Raw genomic sequence first — 14,806 nt, 5'->3', positions numbered from 1 at the left:
ATCCACTTAGTATTCCGTATACAGATTAGATGCACTCACGACCGCGAATTTCCAGAGTGCGGGAAAGTTTTACCAACAGGTGGATGGAGTCGCTATGGGATCCCCACTGACACCATGTATCTCTAATCTGTACATGGAATACTTCGAGGATATCGCCTTGGAAACAGCACGCCTTAAACCCAAAGTCTTTTATCGGTACTTTTGGCTGCACGGCGAGGACACTAACGGAATTTCTCAACCATCTGAACATCAAGTTCACAATGGAACTGGAAGAAAATGAGTGCCTACCCTTCCTCGATATCCTAATAAGGAAGAAAACGGACGGCACCGAAACAAAACACACACAAACCTGTACCCCAACACCAACAGCTGCCATCACCCAGCACAACGGAAATCCGTGCTCGCTACCCTTGTCCGCAAAGCTCATGACATATGCGACAAGGACAGTTTGACTACTGAGATTCAGCACCTGAAGAAAACTTTCCAGAAGAACGGGTACATCGAAAAGCAGATTAGACGCTCTCTCAAGATGCGCTAGAAGAAGAAGAAGACCTCCAGGAGGGCTATGCGAGAGGCGTTCAATGAATTCGAAAGTAAAGTTCTATGTACTGACTTGGCAGAAAATCCTAAGAAATTTTGGTCTTATGTCAAACCGGTAGGTGGTTCAAAACAAAATGTCCAGACACTCTGTGACCAAAATGGTACTGAAACAGAGGATGACAGACTAAAGGCCGAGAAACAAAGTGTCTTTTTTCAAAGCTGTTTCACAGATGAAGACTGCACTGTAGTTCCCTCTCTAGATTGTCGCACAGATGAAAAAATGGTAGATATCGAAATAGACGACAGAGGAATAGAGAAACAATTAAAATCGCTAAAAAGAGGAAAGGCCACTGGACCTGATGGGATACCAGTTCGATTTTACGCAGAGTACGCGGAGGAACTTGCCCCCCTTCTTGCAGCGGTGTACCGTAGGTCTCTAGAAGAGCGTATCGTTCCAAAGGATTGGAAAAGGGCACAGGTCATCCCCGTTTTCAAGAACGGACGTCTAACAGATGTGCAGAACTATAGACCTATACCTCTAACGTCGATCAGTTGTAGAATTTTGGAACACATATCATGGTCGAGTATAATGACATTTCTGGAGACTAAAAATATACTCCGTAGGAACCAGCATGGGTTTCCAAAAATACGATCGTGCGAAACCCAGCTCGCGCTATTCGTCCACGAGACTCAGAGGGCCATAGACACGGGTTATCAGGTAGATGCCGTGTTTCTTGACTTCCGCAAGGCGTTCGATACAGTTCCCCACAGTCGTTTAATGAACAAAGTAAGAGCGTATGGACTATCAGACCAATTGTGTGATTGGATTGAAGAGTTCCAAGATAACAGAACGCAGCATGTCATTCTCAATGGAGAGAAGTCTTCCGAAATAAGAGTGATTTCAGGTGTGCCGCAGGGGAGTGTCATAGGACCGTTGCTATTCACAATATACATAAATGACCTTGTGGATGACATCGGAAGTTCACTGAGGCTTTTTGCAGATGATGCTGTGGTGTATCGAGAGGTTGTAATAATGGAAAATTGTACTGAAATGCAGGAGGATCTGCAACGAATTGACGCATGGTGCAGGGAATGGCAATTGAATCTCAATGTAGACAAGTGTAACGTGCTGCGGATACATAGAAAGAAAGATCCTTTATCATTTAGCTACAATATAGCAGGTCAGCAACTGGAATCAGTTAATTCCATAAATTATCTGGGAGTAGACATGAGGAGTGATTTAAAATGGAATGATCATATAAAGTTGATCGTCTGTAAAGCAGATGCCGGACTGAGATTCGTTGGAAGAATCCTAAGGAAATGCGGTCCGAAAACGAAGTAGGTTACAGTACACTTGTTCGCCCACTGCTTGAATACTGCTCAGCAGTGTGGGATCCGTACGAGATAGGGTTGAGAGAAGAGATAGAGAAGATCTAACGGAGAGCAGCGCGCTTTGTTACAGGATCATTTAGTAATCGCGAAACCGTTACGGAGATGATTGATAAACTCCAGTGGAAGACTTTGCAGGAGAGACGCTCAGTAGCTCGGTAAGGGCTTTTGTTGAAGTTTCAAGAACATACCTCCACCGAGGAGTCAAGCAGTATATTGCTCCCTCCTACGTATATCTCGCGAAGAGACCATGAGGATAAAATCCGAGAGATTAGAGCCCACACAGAGGCATACCGACAATCTTTCTTTCCACGAACAGTAAGAGACTGGAATAGAAGGAAGAACCGATAGAGGTACTCAAAGTACCCTCCACCACACACCTTCAGGTGGCTTGTGGAGTGTGGATGTAGATGTACATGTTGAAAAAGAGAACAACAAAGGTCTGGCGTTCTTCCCGTAAGCAGGACCGCTCACGGCTAAGATTGCCTGGATACTGGAGAAGGCCAAGATAAAAACCATCTGATTTCCTCCAGCAATAATCAGAAATATCCTGGGCTTAAAGAAGGACAACTTGTGTCTAAGAACACCGGGTGTCTACAGCATTTCCTGTGAATGCGGAAAACAGTATATTGGACAGACGCAGCGTTGCATCACACGCCGCATCTCTAAACATGTGAGAAGCGCTCGCCTTGGAGCAAAGGAAAAATCCGCGGTAGTGGAGCACGGCCTCAGAGAATAAGACACGTTTCTATTTGAACAAACCAAGAGACTGTGTAGACCGAAAGGTTTCTGGGACTCTATTATTAAAGATGGTTAAAAACGCAGCGGAGATACGGGTCAGCGATAACCTGGTCAACCGGTATAATGGCTCCCAACTCACACTCAATACAACATTATCAAGAATATAACAAGAGCTCACCAATGGAGGCAGGTCGGTGGCGGCGGATGGAATAAACAGGCCGCACCGAGACGAGACGCCAGCACCCGGCGCCCGCGTGCCCGCGTGCCCGCGTGTCTCCCCCCCCCCCCCCCCCGCGCCAGAGCACCGATTCCACTCGATTCCACTCGCTCCTGATTGGCCCGACCGGCGCCTAGGATGCAGAGAAGCCCGTGGTCCAGCGGCTACAAAGATGCGGACGAGACATGAACCCGACCCCCCCCCCCTGTGTTCACCTACACCTACATGGATCCCGGCACCCCTGGCGCAGATCCGCCAAGTTTTCGGTGTAACCTTGAACCTTGGACTCTAACGTGGAAGCCCCACATAGACGAGGTCCACAGGAAGGTCTGTGCCAGAATGCCCATCCTATACCCAGTCCTCAACACAACCAGCTCCTTTCCCTGCTCTCTAGGAGTAAATGTATATCAGGCCCTTATATGGCCAGTAATTGAGTATGCATGCCCTGTCAGGGTATACGCGGCAAAGCAGCATCTGGACAAACTCCACGGGCTGCAAAACCGAGCCCTTGGGAGGGCACTGCATCTACCCATGGGATTCCCCACCGACGATCTGCACGCCGCTGCCGAAAGATTTCTGCGAGAGCTCTTCCAGATCTGGAAATAGCCTCATCTACTCCCTAGGTCGGTATGACATGACACATGATAAGCACAAACTTCCTATGACGATCTTCGACGACTAACCCGAAGAGAAAAATCCCTAAATCTCGAAGTCCTAATACCAGTCCTTAATCCTTAAAAATACCCAACATCTCGCCAACCTCAGGCAAGTACAAGAAACAACCAGGACACCATCACAGTCCACAGACAGTCTAAACTATACAACATACTCACACACGCACAACATACAATGTGGAGTAAAATCCAACAGGCTACAAACACCCCCATAAACTTGCCCAAGGAGGGGAAGGTAAAAGGTGAGAGAGAGTGAATCCAACACTTTGTCTGAAGACGGCAAGTAAGAAACTTGCTGAAACGTTGCTGGAGAACAACGCATTAACTCGGCTTTCAACCCGAGAATATCTTATTATTCGGTAAGTCACAAAGCAAACGAAAGCGCTTGTTGAGTTATCATGACGGACGGTCATTGAAGAGGACTGTGACGAAAAGTAAGAGGACGACAGCTGCGAAAGACTGAATATCGGACTCGCGAATCCTGGTGTTACCAAAACAATACGAAGGGCGCTCCGTAAGCTGGAAATGAAAGGGGGAGCTGGAATTCCAAATCCGCTCATCAGTGATGCAAATGTCCTTACCAGGAAAACATGAGGCCGAATCCATGAACAATGGGTTATGGAGCAATGGAAGGAAGTCATTTGGTCGGATGATTCTTGTTTCGCACAGTTCCCCTACTTCTGGTTAAGTTTGCGTCCCAAGAGTGAAACATGGCGGGGTTCGGTGATGATTTGAATAGAAACATCGTGGTATTCCACGGACATCACGGTTACCCTGCAAGGTCGCATTACTGTCAAGGGCGATGTGACCATGCTGTCAGGTAAATCCCATTATGCAATATTTGTTCCCCAATGGCGATGCTATTTTCTTAGATGATAGGGCCCGTTTCCACACATAGCATCGTCCAGAACTCATTCTTCTGAGGAGGAGGATGTATTGTAGTATCTTCACTGCCCACCACAGACGCCAGTTCTCCGTATTATTGAGCCTTTGTGGTCTGCTTTGGAGAGGTGGGTGCATGATCGCTGTCCACTGACCTGAAATTGTCACTAATTTGCGGGAATAATGCTATAAGAATCCCTTGAAAACCGTCCAGGGCTTGTATATATCCATTTCGATGCGGCGGGAATCTGATGTGAATGCCAACGGATTTCCTACATCGTATTAGGCATGTTACGTATTGGGTTTGCGGTGTCGGACATCTGTACATGGGCAAGAACAAAGAGGAAGCCACAAGAACCGAAAAGTGCTTGCGTTAAAAAGGCACAAGTTGGGGATGGATTTCAGTACTGTTCAAAGTCGAATGAACAGTGACAGATGTAAAAGAACAGTCGAGGAGTGGGATTAAAATTCAGTGTGAAATGATACCAATAATAAGTTTCGCTGACGATATCGCTATCGACAGTGAAAGTGGGGAAGAATTACTGCACCTGCTCTATGGAATAAACGGTCTACTGAGCAGAGAATTTGCAAGAAAGACGGAAGTGAAGGTGACTATCAGTAGTGAGATACGCGATAAACGTAAACGTCAAAATTGGGGCCTACTTAGCAGCCGATGTGAAGGAACTATTCACATGAATATAGCTGAATCGTTATCGGCCAAGCTATCGCGGCAAGTTGTTGATCTCGTCCGGTTAGAATCCCGAAACATTCGGAAATACACTTTATGCCAGATAAACTGCAAATTACATTTGTCTGTCTCCGATGTATTATGTATTGTACGGCTGGGTGTGGTGAGAGCTTTTCAGTGTAGTGTTGCGATTGTTCTGTCGTTAACGCATGTGGAATGAAATGAAGCAGAGACTAACTAGCCAGCAGCAAGAACCTCGACAAACTTAGCGTCCGTATCCAACGGAAGGATCAGGAGTAAGTACAGAGAGATTTGAGATTTAACCAACACATTGACTCAAAGTCCAATTATAAGGAAATTTTACCAGAATCCAAACTCATTTTCCGATGAAATAGTGCTGAGTAATATTTCTTTCCTAGTCAAAATTAGAGTCTCCATTTAGTCTGCACTACACTAACACACGTTAGTGAGTTCGAGAATGGAGGTTTGTATCATCGGCTTATGGGATAGCTAAATGATGATATCTGAAGTAATATATGACCTAGAAATGAGTAGAACATCTGTCAAAGTATTTCAGCAGCATGAATTCCCTCTGCCGCTGTTAAATTTCCTCGTTTTCTTTGTCACTGTACATACATCTTGTATGGAGGATTCTCGGACTTCGTAAACAATCGAAAAACAAAGCAGTTTCTATAATTCACTGCATTCGGGATTTGAAAAAGCAGCTTACATCCATTGTGTTCGAAAGCTTGTCTGTTATTCACTGTGCGATCATAAAGCATTAAACGCATCAACTTTGGCTTCCACAAGTCGGTCATAATCCGATTTAGAGTTTGTTGTTGTATACGAAAACCCATTCGATGTTGGTAGCGGACGCTGTGAAACGTTTGAAATCATTAATGTCCATTAACGATCCCGTACGATCGATCACTAACTCTGTATAAGAGAAGATTATAATTAATATTGAATTTAACGTAAATTTTTAAAAGTCGTCAAATTTCATACGAGAGGTTTACATTGGGCAGTTAGTACGAATGCATAATAAAGCAGACAAAATGTTTTATACTTTCTTGTTATTAGAAAAAAGCACAGTGAGTTCTGATGGGTATTCCCTCCGTGTGATTTACACCATGAGCAGTTTTCAGGAAAGGTATCAATTACAAGATGACTAGTGTTTACCGTATACAACAAAGAGTATGGCAAACTTATCATTTCTATGCAGCCGCCACGATACCTGACGTTAACTGTTACCTGCCTTATATAACGCAGTTTGTGTCTAACCTTAGAATTATTCTACCCTGTTACTATGTCCAGCACCGTGTTAGCTACGAGGGTCACTTAATAATTAAAGAGGCAAATTGGTCTCGAGAAAAAAGCGTTTATTTCTACATAACAATACTTCTTCTACTTTTCAACATAATCCCCTTAAACATTTATGCTCTTATTACAGCGGCCTACAAGCTGTCTCATTCTGGCTGCAATGAACTCTTTATCTTGATGTTTGAACAAACTTTTTCATGTCCTCGTTGTCCTGGAACCTCTTTCCACGTAATGCCTCCTTCAGTGCACCAAACAAATGGAAATCACTAGGAGCTAAATCAGGACTATAAGAGGGATGAGGCAGTACTTTCAGCCCATTTTGTCAATGGTTTTACGGGTTAGTTGAGCAATACGAGAAAGTGCATTGTCTTGTTGGAGAATCACATTTCTCCTCTGAGATCAACGACGTCTCTCTCTCATGGCTCGCTTCACCTTGTCTAGAAGCAAATCTGAATAGTACTGCCTGTTCTTTGTACGCTGCTCTTCGAAATAATCACAAAAAACTGGACCTTCAGCATCGAAAAACACCGTCAACATGACTTTTCCTGCTGATTCTTGGGTTTTGAATTTTTTAATTTTTTAACAGGTGGATTGGTGTGCTTCCAATCCATGCTTTATCTTTTTGATTCTGGCTCGTAATAGGAAGTGCTCACCTTCTCTTTCATAACGTCATTTAGGTCTGTGCACACTCTCAACCTTGTTTCCTTGTGTAGCCGCATCAAATCCTTTGGGACCCACGTTGCACAGGTTTTGCGGTATTTCAGCTTGTTACAGATAATGTTATGAACTGTACCAATACTAACTTGAACCTCATCAACTACCATTTCTACGGTCACACGGCTGTGGGTACTAATAATGTAATCAATTCGACTTTACAAGTAAGGGAGTTGAAACTGCAGCTGGTCGCCCAGAACGGTGTTCGTCAGTCACTGAGTCGCGACAATTTTTGAACTGCTCTACCCACTTGTAAAAATTTGCACGATTCATACAATCTTCATTATAAGCTTTATATATTCTACAGTATGTATTCATTGGTAAAAAACGAATAACAGAACGTTGTTCAACTAATGTGGACGTTTGAAGCGGACTCGTCACCTTGAAATGTATTTTTGAGGTTATAAACAAAACAATGTTTATGCATCAGCTAATCAGGGCTCATCCCAGTGACGCCAACTTAAAGCCGTAAACGTACCAAACTTGCCCAACTAACAGATTTTTCCCCAGACCAATTTATCGCTTTAATTATTGAATGACCCTCGTACTTTTCGATGCTATAACGGATAACCCATCTTCCTGCAATTACTTATAATACTGATTTTCCTTAGTTTAATGACACAAGGAGAAAAGCGAAGGCGCAACCTGTCCTTATTTAGTTATAAGTAGGTGGGGATCTAACGGGAGATTCTTGGCTTGTCGTTACTCTGCATTCTATGGGCGAATATTATTTACCACTGGGAAGTTCTTTCGTGAAATGATCCAGATTCTCATAGAAAGAGGGGTGATGTAGGAAAGCTATAAGTAGTTGCTAGGATTTATTGCTCGGGACATTAATAAAGAAGAGCTACTTACACTGAACATACACTAGCTGCTGAAAAGTAAAGCATCAGAAGGGGAGAAGGGCACGAAATTAAACTTCATGGGTTGAGAGGGTATGTGATATTATTCCGTAATTAGAATCTAGTCAAATTTACATCTCTTGGCAATATGGCCCACTTATCAGCATGATTTTGCACCTTATCTAGATTGGATCCGTGTACTCATTCAGTTCTAAAGGGTGTCATAAGGCTGTTGTATCTTCTTCTGGGGCAAACTGGCCCACTACAGATGCAACTGATGCTTGATATCTTGGAAACTGGCACTGGGATGTAGTTGACATGCAAACTGATCCAATACGTATTATATCGGTGACAGATCTGGGGAGCTGGCCATGAGAGTACTTCAGTATCAGTCGGACAGTTCACAGACTCACACTTCACGTGGGACAAGCATTGTCCTTTTGAGAAATGGCACCACGGTAGTTTCTGTAGCAGGAAATACTTTAAATCTGGTAAATACATGGTTCCTTTTTATTAAGATCTTTTTTATAATATTATTCGTGGGAACCGTCCCCATCCACCAAAATGTATATTTTATTGTATTGTGTAGAACAATGTCCTGAACTGAGAAAGATATAATTCTCCATCTTTAATACATCACATAATAAGACTTATATAATCTTTGTTCAAGCTGTGTTGTTCCCACATAGTTTTCAGGTCAATAATTAAAACTGCAGGTAGGCAGAACATGGCTTACAAATTTTTTCTCACTCCTGATTGTCTGTGAGATTTACATGTAAACCGGTAAACTTTCCTGTACTCTTAGTACCCCATCTGACAAACTGCAGAACACTGATAAAAAAACAGAACACAGGAACTGTTCTGTAAGCTATCTGATAATTTACACAACATAAAAGTGACTGCCACGGAGAAGAGTGGAGTACAACTGGTTGTTGGCATTTAATACACGTAGAGAGTCTTCCAAAGGATTGAACATACCATCCAGTGTAGAGTTATATATTATAGCTTCCAGCCTGGTAGTACCAAGTTTCTCAGCCAACGAAATTCAAAATTTTCTCGTGAAGACAAATCAGGATACTTCATAAAATCGATAGATTGGTTACTTATAACTTTTTTCACTTCTGGGCTTGTGATATTATATACAAATTTGATATATATCTTTAGTCTACAATTGGAGTTTGTCCATGCTAAACTATTCTAACTATCTTATCGTTGTTTAAAATCACGTTTCTGTTTCTCGATAATACCTTCGCATGCAGAAGTCATGGTTTGATGTCAGGTAGTTGAACATTTCCACTTTGTTAAAAATGCCAGTGGATTTCTTCCAACATTCCTCTTGCTGTCACATTGTCGTTCCCATGTAGCATCAGTGATGGTTTCGTCTTGATCTTGTGTCTTGCAGAGATGAAGTACGAAAATTTACCACACAGATAATTATTAAGTGCACCACATACTTCCTTCTTTAAAATTACGAACAGTCCTCTGATTATTCTTGGCGTTGCACTTGATTAAAAATTTTAATCAACATAATGTTGTCACAAAACAGCTCTGTAATGACTGTAAACAGATTTAAATTCTTCTTGCAAATGTGCGTGACATCTTTGGCGCAGTTGATGCTACCAGTGTCAGTAACAAGATTCTCGAGGATCTACAATAACAACCATGAACAAAACAGTTTTTTAGTAGATCTCTTCTTCCCCACTAACAGGTGAGAGGTATCAAGCACTTTGGAGAAAGCCACACTGACACTTCTGCTACCACAGGACATTGATCTGTTGTAGATATGAAGAATTCTTATATACTGGAAGGATCCAAAATGGCGGCAGTTTTTGCCGATGAGGCAGAACATTTTATGACGAGGCAGAATCTTTTCTGATGAGGAACAACTTTTACTGAGAAGGAAGAACTTTTGCTGACATAACTGTATATTAGGGTCTTGCTAAATGAATATGAAAAAATTAACAAACATTTTGTACAAGAATAATTGTTTTCTTATATGTTACCCTGACAAAACTCATAAAGATACCGGTATATTATTTATGGGTGTCTTTTGGTTTGTGATCTCGAAAAATAGCTAAAGGTTTGTAATTGGGCAACCTAGAAAAGTTACCGAAACGAGTTAACTGAAAGTATAGTGACCATAATTTCATACGTGTGTGAAAGGTGCATTAGAAGTTTTGTCCACTGTTCGTGCAGTCATGCCAATGCCAGCTGAATATTCATGTCCCGTTATGATGACAGACTGGATGAATCTTATATAATCCATCTTGATGTCAACAGACTTAACAGCTGGATGATGTTGATGAATCTTCCAGTGTCCGGTTTTGAATGGCGTCTTTCAGAGAGTGTCGAAACTTACGGTGGTGAAAAACGTGCTAGACGATTCCAACACTGGGTACGTTTCAGAAGTGGATCTTGAATACCCTGAGAGCGTTGATGATTTACATTCATATTGTCCATCATCCGATAGATAAGAAACCAAAGAAATTATTATCAACCTTTCGGATAAGAAAAATTATCTTATTCAATACAGAAATTTGAAACAATGTTCACAACATAAACTGGTTTTCAAAAACATTCATTGACCCTTATCATTCAGGAAAGCTCGCTGGATGAAGCCATGCATTGAAACTAACACACGAGAATGCATGTGTACCAGAAATGCTTTCGAGAAGAAAATACACTTTGATCTTCTTGGCCGGTTCATAAAGAGATCGGCGTCTAAGATCGGCAAAGGATAAAGGGGACCTATTGTACATGTGAATTAATCTATGTTGAAATGACTAGACGGTCCAAAACAGCAGTATCACCGAAAATAAATGGTATTGCAGGTTTTGAGAGGTGGAGAAATCGACCCTGGTGGATCACGTGCTTTGTGAGAAACATGAAAAGAAGTCACCGACATGAAGAGTTACTACGTCCTATTGTCCAAGGAAGCCATACAAATCTACAATTATGACGATAACTTTGTGCAGGGAGGAGACCCCCCAAGAGCGATCATTGCCGACAAAATTTTATTAAATAAATTTTCCATGCATAATGTTCGGCCGTAGCCGGCTTGGGCATACTGTGGTGGAAGGTGCTGGCCGGAAGACCATGGTCGGCACATTCCTGCCACGTGCTCCTCGGTCAGACTCAAGTCCCACGGGTTGGTTGCGCTGACGGGGGTACGCTACTAGCAAGGCGCGTTGGCGGAATCAATCCTCCAATCAGAGACTAATCGTGTGATCACGTGTGGACGCGGCCGGGAGCGGCGAGGGCTTCTTGGAAACAGCTCCGCGCTCTCTTAGCTTCAGACCTCGGCCCCGAGTAGTCGCTCCTCTAGCCTCTGCCTCTCTGATGAGCAGACGGCAACCCTTCTTGGGGCTGCTCAGCCCTATGTAGGCACCAATGTATCATCGTTACAGGAATAAACTCGGACCATTCCACTTCATTATTTTTCACTTTACAACGCCCTCCGCTCCTGACCTCTATCCTGACGAACAAGTGGTGTCAGGAGTGGGATGCGACCCACCTTACGGTTGTAAAATCAACTCATCAGTTGAGTATGAGTACTACGAAGGGGCCGAGGCTGAGCAAGTAAAGGAAACTAGACCAAACGTGGCGAGGCTGCAGCGCGCCATGCGCGTGACAGCCGGTCGCCTGCGTTGCAGAATGTGCGTGGCCGCGCACTAGCGCGCCACAAACGTGACCCAGTTCGCCGCCGGACGCGAGCCGAGGAGGGTCCGCGATGCAGTCACGCTCGCCGACGCCGACGCCGCCGCCGCCGCTGTCCGTAGCTGGCACTGGTCACCGCCTGCGCCAGGGTCCGGGGTGCGGCCCTCGCGCCGCCCCGCCGTCGCAGCTGTCCGTGCTGTCGCCCGCCGCCTGCTGCGCCCGCGCGTGATCAACGCGCCTGCCGCCGCTCGTCGACACCGCCGCCGTCCGTCGTCTGCACGCCTCCAAATAATGTAAGTCGCTAGCGACGCTACGGTGGTGTAGATGCCCACACTATTGTAACATGCCGATCACCAGGCAGCAATCGGAGGCAGGAGCAGCCGGAGAGGATAAAGATCCCCTCTTGGCGCTGCAGTCCCAGTTAAATCAATTAATTTTAACTAACGCGGAGCTTAAGCAACAGATAGATGATCTTAAACTGGCTTCTCCGCAATCTAATGTTGCTAAGCAAGTGCTAGTTGAAGAACAGCCGAAGGAGGTGACTCCACCACTCACTAGTGCAGAATCACCTGTGGCAGTAGCCACCTCTACTTTGGTGCAGAGCTTTCCAGCAGTAGCGTTTATTCCGGCGTTCGCTGGAAAGCCGCACAAGGATATTCAAACGCTTGTCCAAAATATCCAGGACATCGGAAAGCTTTGCGGTTGGCCAGATGAATTTCTCTTAAACGTGATGAAAATGAAACTCACCGGCGAAGCGCGGAACTACGTGCAGTCGGTCGAGAGCTTGAAAAATGCCCCTACCTTCCAGTCCCTTGCAACAGGGTTGATTGAAAGGTATACAGACAAACGTGGTACTAGTTACCATCGCGACTTGCTTTCCACCCTTAAGCAAAAAACGGGTGAAGATTTAGAAGCATTCGCGGACAGGATTAGAAGCGTCGCATGCCACACGTACGCACTAAGTGCCAGTTCTGCTCGTAACGAGGTTCTGTTGGAAGAATCAGAATGTCGTGCGATAGACGTGTTTTCTCGTGGCATAAACCCTCAAATAGGGGGCGAAATCAAGGTAGCTTCCCCCCGCACCTTACACGAAGCCGTGCGATTAGCACTCTTGAGAGAGGAGGCGAGCCGATTTGTGGCCCTCTCCGCGCGGCAAAGCGAGCCCCGACGTGTCTTTTCGAACGATACTAAGTGTGGGCGCTGTAATAGACAAGGACATGTGGCAGAGCAATGTCGCGTACCATATTGTCATCAGTGCAGGAACATGGGTCACCAAAGCATGCATTGTCCAAATAATAGGCCACAACCGCCTGCAAATTCCAGGCGAAATGCAAACCAACCACAGAATTCGGGAAACGACCGCGGGGCAGGAAGTGCCACCCCTCCCGGCCCCCGATAAAAATAGTGACCCCCTAGCTTATAAGGGAATCACGCAGGTGGCAAGCGTGGTTGTCGATGGTGTTAGAGGCCGCAAACCAATACGCGTGCTAATTGACACAGTCGCACAGATCAGCTTGGCATTTTTATCGAAGAGAGATAAAAGAACATTGCAACCGCCGCGGTACCATATCAGTGGTATTGGTCCCGGCATAGTCAAACCTGATGGCAGCTGTTGCGTTGAGTTCATGTTGGACTCCACAGAATATGCTTTTACGATGGAGGTTGTACGAAACAGGCGCACGGATCACGACATCATCCTGGGAAGTGACTTTCTGCGTCATTTCCAGGGGGTTATTGACTATAGGTTAAATACCGTCCAATTCGGCGACAACGTGCACCGTTTTTGACGTGACTGCACGTTACGGGCGAGCGGAGCTGGGAAAAAAGGATCCGTTTCCCAAGTTTCGGAGTATCCCGTAACGATGCTAAAAGCCGATAATCCCGTGGAGATACCAGAAGGCACAGGAAAGATCCTTTGGGTGCCTGTCGGGATACGTGAATCCGAAGAGGTTCATTTCTTGGTAGATCCACTCCGCCAGAATGAAACTATTGACCAGATGCAGGTCCACGTAAAACGTAGCCTGTGCAAAGCGCAGAAAGTACAGAAATAAAATTGCGTACCCGTGTGTTTAGACAATTTTAGTCATAAGCAAGCATTAATACCGCGTGGTACAGTATTAGCCAGCTTACAGGTTATCACAGAAGATGAGTTGCCAATGAGAAAACCTTCTCTGAGAAAGAAAAAGACTGCTGCAGGCTCTCAACACCTTTTGACAGTCACGTCACATCTGACAGATAAGTTTAAAGCTAAGCTTAGTCACCTCCCATTGCATGAACAAAAGCTAATAAATGAAGTATTGAATGAGTATTCATGGTTGTTTGAAGACAGGAAATATTTACCAGCAACAGATCTAATCCAACATGAGAGCCCAACCGGAAATGCTAGGCCAATAGCTCAAAAAGGGTACCGAATTCCCTACCATCTTCAGTCAGTGGTAGAGGAAACTATACAACAGCAACCAGAAGCAGGAATAATACAACCCTCTTCTAGTGCGTGGTCTAGCCCAGTTGTAGTCGTTCCAAAGAAATCTATAGACGGAGAAAAATCCTATCGCCTCTGTGTAGACATGCGAGCAGTAAACAAAGTTACTACTCCAGATCATTATCCATTACCCCGGATCGATGAAACACTCGATCGTCTGGGCAATTGCCGGTACTTCACAACATTAGACATGCGCAGTGGGTATCATCAAATTCCAATTGCTCCTCAAGATCGAGCTAAGACAGCTTTTGTAGTTCCTGGTGGCTTATATGAATTCTTAAGGATGCCTTTCGGGCTTCGCAACGCGCCAGCAACCTTTCAGCGATTTGCAGATCTGCTATTACGTGAGTTGAAACCTACTATGTGCCTTGTGTATCTTGATGATATAATTATATTTTCAAAATCCATTGCTGAACATGCTGAACATCTACGCAGTGTATTGCTGCGCTTGCAAAATGCTAATTTAAGCTTAAAATTAGAAAAATGTTCTTTTGCTCAATCACAAGTGCAGTATTTAGGTCATGTCATCAGTTCCAGCGGAGTCAAGCCAGATCCACGATTAACTGAAGCAGTAGACACTTTTCCTATTCCAACAAATTCCTTGCAAATTATTACCGCCGTTTTGTTAAAGATTATGCTACTATTACCAAACCACTTACT

The sequence above is a fragment of the Schistocerca nitens genome, chromosome 5 (genome assembly GCF_023898315.1).
Source record: "Schistocerca nitens isolate TAMUIC-IGC-003100 chromosome 5, iqSchNite1.1, whole genome shotgun sequence".
Taxonomy (NCBI): Eukaryota; Metazoa; Arthropoda; class Insecta; order Orthoptera; family Acrididae; genus Schistocerca; species Schistocerca nitens.
Note: the sequence above shows the minus strand (reverse complement) of the source record.